Genomic DNA, 21,922 nt, shown 5'->3' with positions numbered 1-21,922 from the left:
AGCCTGATTTTCCGGCCAACCCGTTCCAGGAACCCTCCGTTCATCACACATACATCAATCGATTTGTTTTTCAACGATCTATTCATTGGCATAATCAATTTAAGCTAATAACCCTTGAATCAAACACGCCTAAAAATCAATTAAGAACATTCATACTATATAAACCCTAATTTTATTATTTCAAAAATCAAAATCAATTTTCTATATGTTATTGAACTCCAAATTCGACATATAATATACCAAAATGATCAGGATAAAGTTATCTACAATATACAATCATCAAATTACACAAACAACATCAAAATAAAAAAATTCATATATTAATCATAATTAAATTCGAATTCAAACAAATAAATATAAAAATACCTTTGATTTTTGCAGTAAAACAAGTTGTTAATTCTGAAAGTACTTTTCAAGAGCTTTGATTTGGTTACTCACACGCTTGATTTCGATTTTAATAACGCCTTCGTTTTAAGGTTTGATTTTAAAGAGCACGACGAATATTCGAGTTTTTCTCTATAAATTATATGTTTTAACTGTTTGTTTATGATTATCTGTATAAAATAAAATAAGAAAAAGGCTATTTATACTTACGAAATATTAATACTTGGATCATATCGGATATGAAAATAGATTAATTAGCCGCTAAGTAACTATAAAAAATGATCCAATTTGATACCAGTTTTGAATAATTATCAAAACTGGGCTACTTATAATACACCCTACGAGAAGATAATGTGATAATTTAATCAGAATATCCCGTCTCCCGAGACACGGGAAATGACTATCGTATCGAAAATTTTGTGCCGGGACTCGTACGGGTCAAATCGTACTCTGGATCGAAAAAGTCAAAATACGGAAAATGTTCAGAATAATCAGATTACATTAGGAAGGAGTTTTCTGAAGACTTTCGGGTTGTAAAATCGCAAAAATGGTTGAAGTTGGATGATTCTCGATTATATAAAATAGTTTATAATTACTCGGAAAAATAATTAATAAATCCATAAATTATTTATAAAATCATTTAACAACCTATAAATTACCATAAAAATACCAAAATTATCTATACTTTATTTTGGACATATAAAAATTAAAATACTCAAATTTTATCACATATAAACATCCAAACATCAATACCATTTACCAGATAATTCACCAAAATTCACATAATAATCACATTATCTAAGGCGGGACTCCCCTTAGATAAGGTGCATTTCTCTCATTATCTCTCTTTTGTTGCATCAAGGGCTCACCTTGGCTTCCCACCCTCACCTTCACCATCTAAGGTGGGACTCCTCTCACTCACTTTTGTCATGCTGGAAGAAATATCATGCATTGGGTCACTCTTTTCCTCTCCTTTTGCATGAGTGCAACTCAACCTCTCACTCTGTATACTCCCTTCCCTCAATCCTAATAGTGACTAAACAACCACTAAATCATCTGCACTTGTAACATTTGTTGAAATTTCAAGTGGTGCAGAGACTTTCAACGGATGTGAAACATCTGTTGATATAGTATTTGAGAAATTCAATAGATAATTGCTGTTAAGAACATCCGTCGAGATACAATCACTAGTCAACGAATGAACAATATCCGTTGAGAAAGTAGAAATTAAAGAGTTTGGAGTAGAAACTACTGTAGGATCTGTGGTGATTGATTTGAGATTATCGACATATTTCTCAGTATTTTCAGAAAGAAATGGCAAGTGAGCCAACAAATCATCTAAAAGATGATGCTTACTTGCTTGAGATTTTGGCTCCTCCATGAGAATTAAATATGGAGAATCAGGAATTGATGTGTTTATCATGTCCACATCCAGTGAGTTGTAGGAGAATTTTGTGTGTGAGGTGTTTTAATAATGAGAGATTTTGGTTGTGACTCTACATTTATTGGAGCCATATTAATATGACTTTGAGATGGTGCAGTAACTGAGTCTTTGACTACAATTGGCACTGAGTGGTCACCCTGTGATTCCCTTATAGGTTTTGATTTCTTCTTTCTTATATAAGTTTGAGGTTGGTATGTGTCCCTTCCCCTTTTGGCTTTTGCTCTTGGTTGAGAGCTTGTTTCAATAGTGACATCCTTTTTTGAGGATACAACTAGTAATGAGCTAGAATCCTTATTAATCACTACAGTTTGTTGGGAAACTATAATGTGGCTAGGCTGGGTTACACATACCACACTCTCCTTATTCTTAGGGTTTCTTTGTTGTTCACCATGTACCTCACCAATACTTCCCTTCACATTCCCCTCCTTGGATTTAGTAGTTTTTGAAACTAGATCCTTTAGAGAGGAACTAGAGTGGGATTTCTTAGACTTGGACTTTGAAATTTTTGATTGTGTGACTTGGGTAGGCATCTGTTTGTCCATTGTCACAGATGTCATTGCCACAAAAGTTTGCAAAGAAATTGGTGATTGGAAAGTAGTAGAGACAGAAGTGTTTACCTCACTTACCTGAGGTTCCTCCTTGATTGGAAAATAGATGAGGGGAACCTCACTGTGGTGATTTTCCCTATTTAAATCAGCTATAACTCTCTTTTCTTGGACCCAAAAATCAAGCTTGTTTGTTGGGTTCTCAATAGAGAGATCCTTAGAAACATGATTAGCTGTCATCATAAAGAATATAACATAATAAATGTTCTTATTTCTCTTCTTAATGTCTCCTAGTTTGAAACCTAACTCATACATGATAGACTCACAAAAGTTATAGTACTTATCACTAAGTAGCATATATATCATGTTAACAAGTGAGTATGTAACTACATCAAAATTGCTTATCTTACCAGAAAATGCCTTAATGAAGGAATCACAGAGAAAGCTCCATTATTTTCTAAGTCCCATCCTCCTAACCTCACCTAACTTGGTAGGGTTAAGAGCATAGCCTATAGAAACAAGCATGGCACTTACATCTCTCTTTGTGTGTGGAACTAATGTATTGTTTTCAGGAAATTATAAGCAAGCTTGAATTTCATCACTATTTATACAGTAATCATTACCTTTCAGAGTGAAGGAAATAGTTTTGTCTTTGGAGTTGTACAATGCTATAGTCTATATCTCCTCCACAACCTCACAGTAGATTATTGGTGATGCCAACATTGCATAGCTCAGTTTGCAGCCTTGAATGAATTCCATCATTTTATGATAGGCCTCAGAAGCAGCAATACCCTTGTTCACCAGTGCTACAAAGTTGTTCTTTTCATACACAAATTCAGATTGAGACATTATCTTGACTACATGTACCATTGTTATGAAAGAAAACAGTTACAGAAAAGAGGGGTTTTGGTTTGGAGACGAAGAGAGAGTAAAAATTACTTTGAGAAAGATAAGAGTAAAATAGAAAATGAAATGGGGCTTATATACTTTCTTAGAAATAAACAAATAAAAATTAAAAAGTAAAATTAAGTACCCATTGAAATTTGCCCAAAATAGTTGTTTTAAAAAAATAAACTGTAGAAATTCTAAAGGTTATCCATCAAGATATACTTACAGACTGTAAGTAAATTCGACGGATAAGGAATAGAATTAACGGCTATGATTAAAGCAATTCGACAGATGAAGATTAAACAGCTATATGGCGAGATAAAAAGTACCCAGAATAATATTTGATTTTTCAACAGATAATGAAATTCAACGGATTTTCATTTTCAACGGATAATGGACATCCGTCGAGATGTTAATTTTGACTTAGCCAAAATTTCATCTTAATAAAGAACATCAAATTTGATTCTGGCTGTAATACAAATTGCTTAGACATCAAAATAATTCAAGAATAATTGAGCATACCTACTCACTTACCAACCTAGTAAAGGTGGACTCATCAAGTGGCTTGGTAAAGATGTTTGCAAGTTGCTTCTCAATTGAAACAAAATGAAGTTCCACAGTACCATTCATGACATGTTGTCTAATGAAGTGTTACTTGATGTCAATGCGCTTTGTCCTTGAATGCTACACAGGATTTTCAGCTATGGAAATGGCACTTATGTTGTCACAGAAGATTGGGATCTTATCTACATGTAGACCACAATCCAATAGTTGATTCTTCATCCATAAAATCTATGCACAACAGCTACCAGCAACATTATATTCAGCCTCAGCCATAGAAGTAGAGAATGATTTTTGTTTCTTACTGAACTAGGATAATAGCTTGTTTCCTAGAAATTGACAGGTTCCTGTTATAATTTTTCTATCAATTTTACAACCTGCATATAATCTGCATCTGAATAACCATTTAGATCAAAACCAGAATCTATAGGATACCAAATGTCAAGTTTTGGCTCTACTACATGAGATTCTCTAGGATTGGCTTGAAATCTAGCACAAAGACAAGTATAAAACATTATACCTGGTCTACTAGCTGTTAAATGTAAAAGTGAGCCAACCATGCCTCTATAACTTGAAATGTCCACAAACTTTTCAGTAGTGTTCAATTCAAGTTTGGTGGCAGTGGTTATGGGAGTTTTTACAGATGTGCAATCTATTAAGTTAAACTTCTATAAAAGATCATATATATATATATGGTTTGACTAATGAATATCCATTGCTGACTTGCTTAACGTAAGTTAGTTCTCCCATCATGCTAATTTCATACTTACTTTGCATCAATTTGGAAAACTTTTTGCAAAGTTTCTCATCCTTCAAACCAAATATAATATCATCTACATAGATCTAAACAAGTATACTAGAGCCATTAACATTTCTAAAGAAAAGAGTTTTGTCAACAATACCTCTTATGAAGTGATTTTTTAAAAGAAACTTTAATAAAGTTTCATATCAGGCTCTAGGTGCTTGCTTCAAGCCATAAAGTGCTTTCAAAACATAGTAGACATATTCTGGAAAGTTTGGGTCTTCAAAACCAGGAGGCTGAATGACATAGACTTCCTCCTCCAAATCTTCATTGAGAAATGCACTTTTGACATCCGTTTGATAGACTTTGAAATTGGCATGGGCTGCATAGGCTAGAAAGATTCTGATGGCTTCAAGTCTTCCAATAGGAGAACATGTCTCATCAAAATCTATTTCTTCTTGTTAACAATACCCTTTAGCAACAAATCTAGCTTTGTTCCTGACTACTATGCCATTTTCATCTATCTTGTTTCTGAATACCCACTTGGTGTCAATAGGATTTTTTCCTTTAGGTTTGGGTACCAGCTTCCATACCTTATTCCTTTCAAATTGGTTTAGCTCTTGCTACATGGTTAAAACCCAATCCGGATCCAACAAAGCTTCTTCTACCTTTTTAGGTTCTTCCTGAGACAGGAAGTTTCTATATAGACATTCTTCTTGAGTTTCTTTTCTTGTTTGCACTCTTGAAGATGCATAACCAATAATTAGTTCAAATGGGTGATCTCTAGTCCATTTTCTTTGTTGGGGTAGATTATCTCTAGATGAAGAGGCCTCATAGTCATCTTGATGTGTGACTGAGTTTTGATTAGAAGAAAATCCCCAGAGTTTGTGGATCTTTGACTTGAAGTTGGGGTCCTTTCTGTATGTGATCTAAATTGACTTTCAACTCCTATTGATGGATCAACGGATGCCGAGTTTTGTCTTTCAACGGATGATGTAGTCGGTCTTTCAATGGATGATGCACTTGTCTTTCGACGGATGATGAGTTTTGTGCTTTATTTGTTGTTGATTTTTCTGCATTATCCTTAAAGTTTATTTCATGATCACTTTCATCATCACTTTAATCATAGTTAATCTCCACATTGTTGAATTTGAGGCTTTCATGAAAACCTTGATCTTGCAGTCCTTCAATCTTATTATTATCAAACACAACATGTACAGATTCCATATCAATGTTGGTTCTTAGATTGTAGACTCTGTATGCTTTTCCCACATCATATCCAACAAATATCCCTTCATCAGCTTTGGCATCAAACTTTCCATGTTGCTCAGTTTGATTCCTTAGAATATAGCATTTGCATCCAAAGACATGTAGAAAGTTAGGTGTTGGTTTCCTGTTCTTGAAAAATTGATAGGGAGTCATGCATTTTGCTTGATTGACCAAAGAAATATTCTGAGTGTAGGATGCAGTATTTACAACTTCATCCCAAAAGTAAGTTGGTAATTTTGATTCTTCTAGCATTGTCCTTGCAGCTTCAATAAGAGATATGTTTTTCATTTCCACCACTCTCTTTTGTTGTGGAGTCCTTGCTGCTGAAAATTTTATGCATGACCCCATTTTCTTAACAAAATAACTTCATAACAGAATTCTTGAACTCAGTTCCATTGTCACTCCTGATTCTTCTAACTTTGAGATCAGGATGATTATTGACTTGTCTTATATGATTGATAATCATTTCACTAGCTTCATCTTTAGTTTTGAGGAAATATGTCCAATTAAACTTTGAGAAATCATCAACAATCACTAGGCAGTATCTTTTCTTTGAGATTGACAACACATTGACTGGTCCAAACAAATTCATATGCAAAAGTTGTAGAGGTTCTTTAATTGTAGATTCAAGCTTCTTCTTGAATGATGCCTTAATCTGCTTTCCCTTTTGACAGTCATCACACATTCCATCCTTTGAGAACTCAACTTGAGGAATACCTCTTACAAGATCTTTCCTGGCTAATTCATTTATATTCGTAAATTTTAGATGGGACGGCTTCTTGTGCCACAACCAACTTTCATCTTGACTTGGTTTGATGAAAAGACAAGTAATAGAATTTACACTTGATGAGTTGAAGTCAGCTAGATACACATTTCCTTTTTTCACTCCAGTATGAACCACTTTGTTGTTTTTTTGTTTGTAACAACACAGGCTGCAGAATTGAATGTTACTGAGTTGCCTTTATCACATAGCTGGCTGACACTTGATAAGTGGCATTTTATACCACTTAGAACGTCTTAAAATGGCTTAAATTGGTGTCTTGAAATCAAGTATTTTGTGTATTTGATGCGTTTTTCTAGTGTTTATGCATTTCAGGGTATTAGTTGCATTTCGGAGGAGGAATCATCAAGAATAAGCCTTGGCATGTGTTCACCATTGCGAGAGGAAAAGAATGGGCAGATTACGACGAAGAAACGGAGCAAACCTGGAAATTTTCCAGTAGGGTCCTGCGCGCCCGCGCAGCAATGCTGAGCGGCCGCGCAGCAGCCTTGCGCGCCCGCGCAGAAATGCTGAGCGGCCGCGCAGGGTCGGGGAAAATAATATATTGTTTTAGACTTCTACTTCTGTTTGGCTTCCAACTTCTATGTAATCTGAGTTTTATGGGACTATTATATAAGTAGATTTGAGACGTTTTTCACAGAGTATTAAGAGGGGATTATGTTTTAGATTGTGTTTTGCAAGAAGCGAAGGAGATAAGGAAGAAGACCGATTTAGCACACAGCAACGAAGAGGAAGCATATATTCTTGTGATTCTTGTTTCGTTGTAACGTTGGATGCTAGTTTTCTTGCTTTGACTTATTTACTCTTGTGACGTACTCTGTTTTAATATAATTAGTTTAGTTGTTATTTTCTTGTGTTCGTTTATCATGATTTCATATGAACCCATGATGGCGATAAGTTCTATTATGGGCTAATCGTGATCATGGGGTTGCAACGGATTTATTATGGAATTCTTTAGTTAATTGTTTAATACTTTAGTGTGTGATGATTGCATGATATCTAGTATTGGTTGTGCATATTCGTCTTATGTGCGTCGCGAACATATAAGATAGGGTGTTAGTCTCTTGTGAAGCGACAGTGGATCTTGAGATTTAGAACTTGCCATGCTAGCATAGGTTCATGTACGTTATGCATGATTAGTGGGTAACTCTAACAGTTTTATTTGCCCTATGTAATCAAAAGGAATAACTTGTGCTTAAATCGTTGTGTTGTCAATTTCTGTAGACATATAGGAACTCAACATAATTGATGACTATTCAATTTCTATCTTAATTGTGGATGTTTGGTAGAATGGTATTAGTACAATGAAAGTTGGCTTTTATCAGTTTTGTGTTATTCGATTAATATCATCACTGTCACATGCTAAAGGTAATAACTATGGCTATAGAAGGAAGTAATAATGAAGTTGTGATCTCATGAGTGTTTTATTATTGATAAATTGCAGTGTTAGTTAAGTGGTTAATTAAGTAGTTAATTATAGTTAATATTTAATCAACAATTTTAAGTGTTATTATCTTAACATTGAGAAGTAATCATACATTGGTGAGTGAGTTAAATTAGACAATAACTTAGTCTGAGTCTCTGAGGGAACGAACTAGAAAGTATTCTATATTACTTGCGAATGCGTATACTTGCGTGAATATTAGTGCGTGATTTCGCCCTAACAAGTTTTTGGCGCCGCTGCCGGGGACTCGGCGTATTTGTTTAGTTTATGTACTTACCATCATTGGTCATTAGGACTCAGTGATTAGGACGTAGTAGTTAATTACTCTTTTCGGTTGTGTTTCAGGTACTTTAGTGCGTTTATGCAAACTCGTTCTCGTGCTCGCAAGAGGACCTTAGATACAGCTGAGGAGAAAGACGAAGTTCTTGATACACCGGAGAAGTTAGATTTTGAGGATTCGGATTCAGGAACTGAGCAGAAAGAACCAGTAAACATGGGAGATCATATTGTTCAAGCTGATCCAGCTCTTATGGATTTTTCTCGGCCTAAAATTGATGACATTCAGTCAAGCATCCTTCATCCGGCTATTCAAGCTAACACCTTTGAAATCAAGCCGGGCACTATTCAGATGGTGCAGAATTCTGTTTCTTTTGGAGGAGCGGCAACTGAAGACCCCAACATGCACATAAGGAATTTTGTCGAGATCTGCAGCACTTTTAAGTATAATGGCGTGACTGATGAGGCTATCAAGTTGAGGCTTTTCCCATTCTCACTGAGGGATAAGGCTAAAGACTGGTTACATTCTGAACCAGCTGGGTCAATCACTACGTGGCAAGATCTTGCGCAAAAGTTTCTGGTGAAGTTTTATCCAATGGCAAAGACTGCTGCTATGAGGAGTGCTCTTACTCAGTTTGCGCAGCAACCTACAGAATCTATGTGCGAGGCTTGGGAACGCTACAAGGAAATGTTGAGAAAATGTCCACATCATGGAATGCCGGATTGGATGGTAATCACTGGTTTTTATAATGGTTTGGGGGCTCAATCTCGGCCCATGCTCGATGCAGCAGCTGGAGGCGCCTTATGGGCTAGAAGCTATACTGAGGCGTACAATCTTATTGAGACGATGGCTGCAAATGAGCATCAAAACCCAACTCAGAGGATGACATCAGGCAAGGTAGCAGGTATTCTGGAAGTTGATGCAGCCACCGCTATTGCAGCCCAGCTCCAAGCGCTATCAATGAAGGTTGATTCTTTGGCTACGTATGGAGTTAATCAAATAGCTATGGTTTGTGAGCTTTGTGCAGGTTCTCATGCTACGGATCAGTGTTCTCTTGTCAACGAATCTGTTCAGTATGTGAATAATTATCAGCGACAACAGCAGCCTGTGCCAGTGACCTATCATCCTAACAACAGAAATCATCCAAATTTCAGCTGGGGCAATAATCAGAATGCTATTCAGCCACCATATCAGCAAGGAGTGAGTAAACAGTTTAACCCACCTGGATTCCAGCAACCACAACAGTATGCTACAAGACAATCATATCCTCAACAGGGAAGTGCAGCTGCACCTACTAGTGCTGATTTTGAGGAACTTAAGCTGTTGTGCAAGAGTCAGGCGGTTTCTATCAAGACCTTGGAAAATCAAATCGGTTAATTAGCCAATGCAGTGCTCAATCGTCAACCTGGCACTCTTCCCAGTGACACGGAAGTACCAGGCAGGAAGGAAGCTAAAGAGCAAGTCAAGGCTATTACCTTAAGGTCTGGAAAAGTAGTTGATGCTGAAAAGGCAAAAGAAGTCGAAGCTGAAGTTCGAGATGAAGAATCTAAGCAAAGGGAGAAAGCGGCGGAACCAAGGAAGACTACTGTTGAACACACTCTGCCTGAGGCTAATACAGGGGAGAAACAGCTCTATCCTCCACCACCTTTTCCTAAGAGATTGCAGCAACAAAAGCTGGATAGACAGTTCGGGAAGTTTCTGGAGGTGTTCAAGAAACTTCACATCAATATACCTTTTGCTGAGGCTCTGGAACAAATGCCTAGTTATGCGAAGTTTATGAAGACTATTCTTTCAAGGAAGGTGAAACTGGATGACCTTGAAACCGTTGCTCTCACAGAAGAATGCAGCGCGGTTCTGCAACAAAAGTTACCACCAAAACTGAAAGATCCAGGAAGCTTCACCATTCCTTGCACCATTGGCAATCTAACTTTTGACAAGTGCCTTTGTGATTTGGGAGCAAGCATTAATCTGATGCCGTTGTCGATCTTTAAAAAGCTGGACCTACCTGATCCAAAACCCATATACATGTCGCTACAATTGGCGGATCGTTCCATTACTTACCCAAGGGGCATAGTTGAGGATGTGCTCGTCAAGGTGGATAAGCTCTTCTTTCCTGCTGATTTTGTTATTCTGGATTTTGAGGAAGATAAAAAGATTCTCATAATCTTGGGGAGGCCTTTCTTGGCAACTGGCCGTACCTTGATAGATGTGCAAAAAGGAGAACTTACTATGCGGGTTCAAGATCAGGATGTGACCTTCAACGTATTCAAGGCAATGAAATTCCCTACAGAAGATGAGGAGTGCTTAAAAATGGATGTGATTGATTCTGCGGTTACTTCGGAACTCGATCACATGCTAATGTCTGATGCATTGGAAAAGGCCTTAGTGGGGGAATTTGACAGTGATGATGAAGATAGCAACGAGCAATTACAATATCTGAACGCTTCTCCCTGGAAGCGAAAGCTAGATATACCATTTGAATCTCTTGGTACTTCTGACCTCAAGAACGCTGAAGGGAAGCTCAAACCATCAATAGAGGAAGCGCCTACCTTAGAGCTCAAACCATTACCTGAACACTTGAGGTATGCCTTTTTAGGTGATTCATCTACGTTACCTGTTATTATTTCAGCTGACCTTTCAGGTAGTGAGGAAGACAAGCTCTTAAGGATTTTGAGAGAATTCAAATCGGCTATAGGATGGACTATAGCAGACATCAAGGGGATAAGTCCCTCATATTGTATGCATAAAATTCTGTTAGAGGAAGGTAGTAAGCCAACTGTGGAACAGCAGCGAAGACTGAACCCAATCATGAAGGAGGTGGTGAAGAAAGAAATTCTGAAATGGCTAGATGCAGGCATCATTTATCCTATTTCTGACAGCTCGTGGGTGAGCCCTGTACAATGTGTTCCTAAGAAGGGAGGTATCACTGTGGTCGCAAATGAAAAGAATGAGCTCATCCCTACTCGAACAGTTACAGGATGGAGAGTATGCATGGATTATAGAAAATTGAACAAAGCCACAAGAAAGGATCACTTCCCTCTCCCATTCATTGATCAAATGCTTGACAGATTGGCGGGACATGAGTATTTTTGTCTTCTGGATGGGTATTCCGGGTATAATCAGATTTGTATTGCACCAGAGGATCAGGAAAAGACTACCTTCACTTGTCCATTTGGCACATTTGCTTTTCGTAGAGTTTCGTTTGGGTTATGTGGCGCCCCGGCCACCTTTCAGAGATGTATGATGGCTATATTCTCTGACATGATTGGAAATAATGTCAAAGTGTTCATGGATGACTTCTCCGTCTTTGGACACTCATATGATGAATGCTTGAATAATCTGCGCGCCGAACTCAAAAGATGCGTGGAAACTAATTTGGTGCTTAATTGGGAGAAATGTCATTTTATGGTGCGTGAAGGCATTATCCTTGGGCATAAGGTCTCTAGCAAAGGTCTGGAGGTGGACAAGGCCAAGGTGGGAGTCATTGAAAATCTTCCCCCACCTAATTCAGTGAAAGGAATCCGTAGTTTTCTCGGTCATGCGGGTTTTTATCGGCGATTCATCAAGGACTTTTCAAAGATATCTAAGCCATTGTGCAATTTACTTGAGAAAGATGTTCCTTTCAAATTTGATGATGAATGTTTGGCAGCATTCGAGACTCTCAAGGAGAGTTTGATCACGGCACCAGTTATTACAGCACCAGATTGGACAGAACCGTTTGAGATGATGTGTGATGCGAGTGACTATGCGGTAGGTGCAGTTCTGGGACAGCGCAAGAAAAATCTCTTCCATGTGGTCTACTATGCGAGTAAGACTTTAAATGGGGCCCAATTGAAATACACCACTACTGAGAAGGAGCTTTTGGCTATAGTCTTTGGCTTTGAGAAATTTCGATCTTATCTGCTTGGTACGAAAGTGACAGTATTCACTGATCATGCAGCTATTCGCTATCTGGTTTCTAAGAAGGATTCGAAGCCGAGACTCATTCGTTGGGTGCTTTTACTTCAGGAATTTGAGTTAGAGATCAAAGATAGAAAAGGTACCGAGAATCAAGTAGCTGACCATCTCTATAGGTTGGAGAATCCCGATTCTACTTCACAAGATAGGACGTTAATCAATGAATCTTTTCCGGATGAGCAGTTGTTTGCAATTCAGGAGGAAGAACCATGGTTTGCAGATATTGTAAACTATCTTGTCAGCAATATAATGCCTCCCAATTTGACATCCGCGCAAAAGAAGAAGTTTCTGCATGAGGTGAAGTGGTATATGTGGGATGAACCATATTTGTTTAGACAGGGAGCTGACCAGATCATCAGGAGATGTATCCCGTTCTGTGAGACGGAGGGGATATTACGAAACTGCCATTCCACGGTTTATGGTGGACACTATGGAGGTGAGAAAACGGCAGCTCGTATTCTGCAAGCAGGTTTTTTCTGGCCCACTTTGTTCAAGGTTGCTCATCAGTTTGTTTTAAGGTGTGATCGTTGCCAAAGAGTGGGAAATTTGTCAAGGAAGGATGAGATGCCATTAAATGTGATGCTTGAAGTCGAGGTCTTTGATGTATGGGGAATCGATTTCATGGGGCCTTTTATCTCATCTTGCAATAATCAGTACATTTTGCTGGCAGTCGATTATGTCTCAAAATGGGTCGAAGTTAAAGCTTTACCAACAAATGATGCAAAGGCAGTGCTAAATTTTCTTCATAAGCAAATTTTCACAAGGTTTGGAACACCTCGGGTAATCTTAAGTGATGAAGGATCGCATTTTTGCAACCGTAAGTTCACTTCTATGATGCAGCGTTATAATGTGAATCATCGAGTAGCTACTGCCTATCATCCGCAAACAAATGGTCAAGCGGAAGTGTCTAACAGAGAGATAAAGCGCATTCTAGAGAAGGTTGTTTGTCCATCAAGGAAGGATTGGTCTTTAAAGCTCGATGAAGCTGTTTGGGCTTACAGAACAGCATACAAAACTCCACTTGGGATGTCACCGTTTCAGTTGGTGTACGGTAAGGGATGTCATCTACCGGCGGAGCTTGAGCATAAGGCCTACTGGGCATTGAAGAAATTGAACCTGGAGTTAGATGCAGCTGGTAAGAAAAGAATGCTTCAGCTTAATGAACTTGATGAATTTCGACTTCAAGCGTACGAGAATAACAAAATGTATAAGGAAAAGGTGAAAAGGTGGCACGATAGGAAGCTACATCCTAAGTTGTTTGTGCCAGGGCAACAAGTTCTGTTATTCAACTCTCGGCTCCGACTTTTTCCTGGGAAGTTGAAATCAAGGTGGTCTGGACCTTTTATTGTCAAAACTGTGTTTCCACATGGAGCGGTGGAAATTTTTGAGAATGATTCGGACCAAGCATTCAAGGTTAACGGTCAGCGGTTGAAGCACTACTATGGGGACATGGCAAACCGAGAGGTGGTTAGTGCCATTTTGTTGACTACGTGAGAAAGGAACGGAACGTCAAGCTAATGACGAAAAAGAAGCGCTGCGTAGGAGGCAACCCATGAATTGTTGTTACAGGAACCCTTAGAAGTTAATAACTTATCCAAAAACACAAAAAAATCAGAAAACAGGGGCTGAAAAAAAAAATTTCCAGAGACCCTCTGCGCGCCCGCGCAGCTATGCTGAGCGGCCGCGCAGCTTGCTGCGCGCCCGCGCAGAAATGCTGAGCGGCCGCGCAGAAATGCTGAGCGGCCGCGCAGGGGTCGAGTTCCAGAAATTTTTTTACAGTTCAGAAAAAAAAAAAAAAAAAAAACAAAAACACAAAAACCCATTACAGCCCATAAACCCACGAATTCTTTTCCCATTACCCCATGATTTTATCCCTCAACCCCACTCCTAATCTAATTTAACCTACTCCACACCCTATATATACATACACCTATCCTACATATCTCCCACAACTTCCTACACTTAAACCCTCTCATAAACATCAAAAATCAGTTCTTACATACTTTTATTCACAAATCAATGGCACCCAAGAGAGCACGCACTATTGACAGCAGCAGCACAGTTCCTACTGCTGATTCATCAAGGGGTACTGCTGCGAGGCCTCGGTTAACTGACAGAGCCGCGGAGGAGGAGTACACTAGGCTGTTGGGGAAGCCGATTCTGAAGGAGAGGGGGTTTTTACCATCAGGGAGGGATGGTGAGTTGTTGCCCATGATTGCAGAGAAGGGGTGGATAGCTTTTTGTGAGTCACCCGAAGCAGTACCGATGAGTGTTGTTCGCGAGTTCTACGCGAACGCGAAGGCTGAAAAGAATGGGTTTTCTGTAGTTCGGGGGCTGATGGTTGATTATCATCCTGCGGCGATTCGCCGAGTGATTGGACAGCGAGAGAGGAAGCCCGAGGAGGAGAACTGGAATGAAAAGACTGCTGAGGATTTTGATTTGGATTTGATTTGTGCGACTCTCTGTCGACCGGGCACAGTTTGGAACCGCAGTCCAGCCAATAATGAGTATCGTCACTTTCCGGCGATCGCCATGAACAGGTATGCCCGTGCATGGAACGCATTTATATGTGCTAATATTTTGCCTTCTTCACATGCACACGAGGTCACAGTTGAGAGAGCACAGTTGTTGTGGGGAATTCTGAATGAGGAATACTATGTGGACCTTGGTGAGTTTATCTACCAAGGAATTCTGAAGTTTTTGAGGGGAGCAAAGCATATGAACATCCCTTATGCATCCACGGTTACAAAGCTATGCCGTGCAGTAGGAGTGAACTGGCCGGCTCATGAGCAGTTGCAGTTGCCAGCAGCTCCTATAGATTCTGGCACTCTGAATGGGATGCAGGAGTGGACCGGTGGTGAGCCTGAGGAGCATGGGCTGGGTTATCATCTTCCAGGAGGGCGTCCAGCACGAGGTGCTACTATGGCCAGGCCAGGGCGTGGTGAGGCTAGTTCTTCGAGAACTCAGGAGGGTGCTGGGATGGGTGATGCCCAGTATAGGAGGCTTTCACGGCGGATGGATGCCATGTATGAGACGCAGAGCAGGTTTGCTCAGGAGCTCACCCTTGCGTTAGGGACTGCTTTTCGAGGCCTTGGAGCTGATATCCAGTGGCCAGTTTTTGGTGAGGACTCTGCATACCCGCCGCCTGATACTCCACCCACTGAGGGTGATGATGATGATGACTCCGAGTAGGTATACCCTGTGTTCCTTTCTACTACCTTCACTGGGGAAAGTGAAGATTTTAAGTTTGGGGGTGGTAGTTAAGGAATATTTTGTGTGTGTCATATAGTTGCATATTCATGATAGTTAGTTCATATAGTTGCATAATTTTTGCCATATAGTTTTTTTTATATAGCTTTATTTGTTGTCATATCATATAGCTCATGCATATACCATGATCCCTTTTGCAATGATTTATCGACTAAATTGTGATATTGATGCGAGTGTAGTGATAGCATTAAAGTGATATTAAGTTGTGTAGGTTGATATGCATGCTAGAAGCACTTGTATTGTCACTAAGTCTTAGAGAATGCTGAAGGACTAGATTGTTGTTATGATCTGATTATTTTCGAGGATAATCTATTTATTATGCTTAGAATTTGATAATAGGTTCTTAGTGGTAAAGGCATGAAAAAGAAAAAAAATGGAGTAAAAATGGAATTTGTTGCTAGTTGTGGCTAGGCGTCAAATGGCTAGTAGCCGGCTCGCATGTTATGCGAGTAGTCTAGGGTTGAGCAAGATGGAGCAAAACGCACTTGCTCAGAGTTAAAAAAAAAAAAAAATTGCGTAATTGATCAAGAGTGGGCTCTTTGGTATTCGAGTTATTAAGTTCTTAGGGGACTTTGTGCCTAGTGACCTAAGGCTTTTAGAGTCTGGGATCCGCTAACCTAACGCTCGTTACATGGATACCATTGTATAAGTCTTTTGTGGACCTCACTCACTGCACGGTCAAATAAGCATTTGCGTTGTAAATAAAAAGCACGATTCCGTAGTAAGCTCTAAAGTTCTTGTAGTGTTGTATATCACTTTGTGCCTAGAATTTTTATTTTTTGTATAATCGTAGGATTGCCTTGAGGAAAGTCTAGTCATAGTAATTGGTCTAGTTCCGAAGCATATCTGTTAAGCATTTGCATACACCACGTTTCTGGCGGTATGTCCGTTTGTATGAGTTTCTTGATCTTTAGTGTCTAACTGCATTCGTTGAGACGTGACAATTTGGTTGGTTAATTGTAGTAAGGGGGATCGTTGCATTTTCATATAGATTGCATTCATGCATATTTTTATTTGTTTTTGAGTCTGTGACGCTTGAGGACAAGCATCGATTTAAGTTTGGGGGTGTGATAAGTGGCATTTTATACCACTTAGAACGTCTTAAAATGGCTTAAATTGGTGTCTTGAAATCAAGTATTTTGTGTATTTGATGCGTTTTTCTAGTGTTTATGCATTTCAGGGTATTAGTTGCATTTCGGAGGAGGAATCATCAAGAATAAGCCTTGGCATGTGTTCACCATTGCGAGAGGAAAAGAACGGGCAGATTACGGCGAAGAAACGGAGCAAACCTGGAAATTTTCCAGTAGGGTCCTGCGCGCCCGCGCAGCAATGCTGAGCGGCCGCGCAGCAGCCTTGCGCGCCCGTGCAGAAATGCTGAGCGGCCGCGCAGGGTCGGGGAAAATAATATATTGTTTTAGACTTCTACTTCTGTTTGGCTTCCAACTTCTATGTAATCTGAGTTTTATGGGACTATTATATAAGTAGATTTGAGACGTTTTTCACAGAGTATTAAGAGGGGATTATGTTTTAGATTGTGTTTTGCAAGAAGCGAAGGAGATAAGGAAGAAGACCGATTTAGCACACAGCAACGAAGAGGAAGCATATATTCTTGTGATTCTTGTTTCGTTGTAACGTTGGATGCTAGTTTTCTTGCTTTGACTTATTTACTCTTGTGACGTACTCTGTTTTAATATAATTAGTTTAGTTGTTATTTTCTTGTGTTCGTTTATCATGATTTCATATGAACCCATGATGGCGATAAGTTCTATTATGGGCTAATCGTGATCATGGGGTTGCAACGGATTTATTATGGAATTCTTTAGTTAATTGTTTAATACTTTAGTGTGTGATGATTGCATGATATCTAGTATTGGTTGTGCGTATTCGTCTTATGTGCGTCGCGAACATATAAGATAGGGTGTTAATCTCTTGTGAAGCGACAGTGGATCTTGAGATTTAGAACTTGCCATGCTAGCATAGGTTCATGTACGTTGTGCATGATTAGTGGGTAACTCTAACAGTTTTATTTGCCCTATGTAATCAAAAGGAATAACTTGTGCTTAAATGGTTGTGTTGTCAATTTCTGTAGACATATAGGAACTCAACATAATTGATGACTATTCAATTTCTATCTTAATTGTGGATGTTTGGTAGAATGGTATTAGTATAATGAAAGTTGGCTTTTATCAGTTTTGTGTTATTCGATTAATATCATCACTGTCACATGCTAAAGGTAATAACTATGGCTATAGAAGGAAGTAATAATGAAGTTGTGATCTCATGAGTGTTTTATTATTGATAAATTGCAGTGTTAGTTAAGTGGTTAATTTAGTAGTTAATTATAGTTAATATTTAATCAACAATTTTAAGTGTTATTATCTTAACATTGAGAAGTAATCATACATTGGTGAGTGAGTTAAATTAGACAATAACTTAGTCTGAGTCTCTGAGGGAACGAACTAGAAAGTATTCTATATTACTTGCGAACGCGTATACTTGCGTGAATATTAGTGCGTGATTTTGCCCTAACAACACTAAAAAGATTATGTTTGAGTCCATCCACTAGAGTAATTTCTTCAATAATGACATTGTCTTTTGAAATCAATCCATATCCCACAGTATACCCTTTGCTGTCATCTCCAAAAGTAATACTAAGGACAGCTCTCTCCTTAAACTCAGTGAGTAGGGTAGAATCTCCAGTCATGTACCTTGAGCAACCACTATCTAGGTACCAAAGATTCTTTCTATTTCCATGCACACAACAAAATCAAATCAAGTTGATTTTGGTACCCAAGTTTCCTTGGGTCCTTATTTGTTAGCCTTCTTTTTAGGTTTCTTAGGCTTTATCTTATTTGACTAAAGTATCTGAGATTCAACCTTAGTCATTAGAGTAGGGCTTTGAAAACCATTCATCACAACAGAATTATCATGCACAGATTGATTGACATGAAATGGCATACTTTGTGCAAACATGTTATTCCAATAAGGCATGTTAGATGGCATTTGAGGCATATTAAATGGAACATAGTAAGGATTTTATGCAAATGGCATATTAGCAAATTGTGCATTCAAATTTTGTGCAGGTATAATAGGCATAACATTCAAAGGCAATGTAGGCATGTTGGAAAATGAGGGAGGTGCAGACATGAATGCAGGCATAACAGATTTGCAATGAACAGACAAGTGATTAACACTACCACACTTAACACAGATTTTTCTAGGAGCATATTTATCAGGTGTGTAGTTGTTATGTTTATTAATACCCACTTTTCCATTCCTATTATTTTTCCTTTTTGAGTTTACTTTAACCTCAATTTTCTCCAATATGTCATTAAATTGCTTAATTGACAGATGTCCTACATTAGCTCTCTTGTTTTTCTTGACTTGACTTGTTTCTTCTGTAACAAAGTTCTCAGAAACTGATCAATTTTTTCATTTAATTTAGCTAGCTTGACTTTGCTAATTGGCTTTCTTTCACTCGACGAATGTGGCTCTTTATCTTTCGACGGATAAATCTTTTTATCTTTCGGCGGATAAATGTCACACCCCCAACTTAAACAGCAAAATAAATATAGCTATTACATCTTTTTAATGAAGAATACACAACCAAAATCCAAGATCTTACAGTTTAGGGTTTGGAACAGCCCAACACTACCAACTATTACATCTGATTACAAATACCGAGTCCTCACACAACTATTATTACTTATTCTACCTGAGCTCGAACATAAGCATCAACATCACAGTTGTAATAACCCCAATTTTTGGGAAATTTTGAAACCCTTATGAATAGTGTTTTTGCTGAATGAGAAAACTTTTCATGCCACACTATATAGGGGTTCTGATATGGATATTCTGAGATTTTATTAGTACTTTATATGGGATATAAGTGTATGTAAAGATCGTCAGAATCCAAATCCGAACACTTTGATTTTTCCCGGAAATCCAATAGATACGGAAAGAATTGAGTATAAGGTAACAGGATAAAAGGATTTAAATTAAAGGATTATAATAGAGGATCATAAAAAGGAATATAGTGTATTGAGAAAGGTTAAAGGAACCTAAGTAATAAGATCCCGGGTATGATCCCTCAAATGATAAACAAAAACGAAAGTTAAGCGAACAGTATAACAGATCAACGGTCATTAGGCAAACAATTAGGAAGTTAATCAAAGGGATTAGAGAGAATGATGTCACCCAACCAATGAGAAGAGGACAAGGAGGGGAGGATGACATCATGAGGATGACACAAGCATGACATGGGAAGGAAGGAGATGTGGTGGCTTTTTAACCACACAAAATCAAGGGCAACTAGGTAATTTACTAAAACAAACACAAAAATCAAACCAACCAAGCCAAGCAAATCATTTTTCATCAAAATCAAAAAGAAACCAAGGCATTGTTCTTCATGCTCTCGGCCAAAACAGAACCAGCACACTAAAACTGCTGTATCTCCTTCATTTCTCACTCAAATATTGTGTTCTATAGCTCATTGGAAAGGTATTGAGATGACCTACAACTCTTGTTCACAAGTCTCGTCCAAATAATCATGGTAAGACCCTCATTTTTACAGTTCTTTAAATCGGACTTTTAGAAACTTCAAAGCCTAACTTTGTGTTCTTGATTTCTTTGGAAAGATCAAGCTTGTAGGAGGCTCCCTAAGGCTTCCTAGCAACTTAACCCCTCCCAAGGAAGGTATAAACTTCAAATCCTAGCCTTTACTTTATTTGTTAGTAATTTTAATGGTTGGTTTTGTGAAATGAGAAGCATGGATTGTGATTATTAGTAGTTTGGTTTGATTTGGAAGTGTTTTGGTAATTGAAGCTTGATTATAGTTCATAGGTCTTGATTGTGGTTGTTTGAGTTGAAAACCTTGGAGATTATGGACTGATGTGGTATGGTTTCGGTGAAGTTTTGTTGTATTGATGGTTATGAGTTGGTTGGTGGTTAATTGGAGTAGTTTAAACATTGGTAATCGCGTAAACATAGCCGTCGTAATGTCCGATTTACTTTAGACTGTTTTTGTTCATAACATTTGGACCCGAGAACTCCCTGCTAGATTATGACCATTGCCATGTTTAGATAGTTCATGTTACGAGCTTCGTTTTGATATGTAGTTCGTTTGATTCCGATGTACGATTTAGGAGAAACGACCATTTCAAGTAACGACATTTCGCGAACGAATCATTTCCCCTCGCCTTACTTTGAAACATAGGTTAAAGACCAAAAAGGGTTAATTAATGTATGAAACAATTATGGTAAGAGTGTTAGGCAGTTGGTAAGACACTCGCGAAGGAATCGCTTTAAAACTCGTAATGGTTAATTTATTAAAAATGGTGGAGCCGAGGGTACTCAAGTGACTTTGGTTTAATTCCAACTTACTTATTGTTTATAGGTTACCAGACTCGTCCCGAGCCTTTTATCACCCCAAGTCGCTCAGGCAAGTTTTCTACCCGTTATAACTGTTGTTGTGATGAATATATGTATTTGCATTATCTTGCGATAGATGCATGTTGGTTAATTAGCAAATGATGCAATATATTGAAGCATGCTGCTATGGTATATATATATATGCATGCCTGTTTCGCATTCTTTCCATATATATCTGTTGATTCAGTTGATAATACCTATGCTAGAGGATAGCGGTAATTTGCATATACCCTTAGTACAGGGACCCAAAGGTGAAAATATTTTCTAAAACCGGGAGTCGAGGATCCCGAGTAGATTTTGTATATATGGATATAAATATATATATATATATATATATATATATATACTTATATATATATATGGTCATAGTTTTCAAAACTATTAATCGAATAAGGTTTATTCGATAACTTTAACTTTATTTTATTATTGAATATTATTTCGAATATTATTCGAAGGCGTATGACTCCTTAATATTAAATGAATATTATTTTGAATATTCATTCGGGGACTTATGACTCCTTTTATTTATTTATCTGAATATTATTTGAATATTCATTCGAGGGCTTATGACTCTTTTATATTATTTATTGAATATTATTTTGAATATTCATTCGGGGATTTATGACTCCTTTTATTTATTTATCTGAATATTATTTGAATATTCATTCGAGGGCTTATGACCCTTTTATTTATTTATCTGAATATTATTTGAATATTCATTCGAGGGCTTATGACTCTTTTATATTATTTATTGAATATTATTTGAATATTCATTCGAGGGCTTATGACTCAGTTTATATTATTTAATGAATATTATTTGAATATTCATTTGAGGATCTATGACTCCGATTATTTGCTGAGATATATTCTTTATTTTATTAAAGAATAAGGTGTTGATAATCAAACTCACTTTTAATTATTCAAATAAAG

General features: G+C 37.9%; 1 non-coding gene across 1 annotated transcript; it reads right to left on the bottom strand.

The window, feature by feature from the left end:
* Positions 1 to 8,944: 8,944 nt before the first annotated feature.
* On the bottom strand, positions 8,945 to 9,051 carry LOC141687821 (small nucleolar RNA R71). The gene has a single exon (XR_012561302.1). It is a non-coding gene; the product is annotated as a small nucleolar RNA R71 (small nucleolar RNA).
* Positions 9,052 to 21,922: the final 12,871 nt, after the last annotated feature.

The sequence above is a fragment of the Apium graveolens genome, chromosome 9 (assembly GCF_009905375.1).
Source record: "Apium graveolens cultivar Ventura chromosome 9, ASM990537v1, whole genome shotgun sequence".
Lineage (NCBI taxonomy): Eukaryota > Viridiplantae > Streptophyta > Magnoliopsida > Apiales > Apiaceae > Apium > Apium graveolens.
Note: the sequence above shows the minus strand (reverse complement) of the source record. Positions and strands in the feature narration are given on the sequence as shown.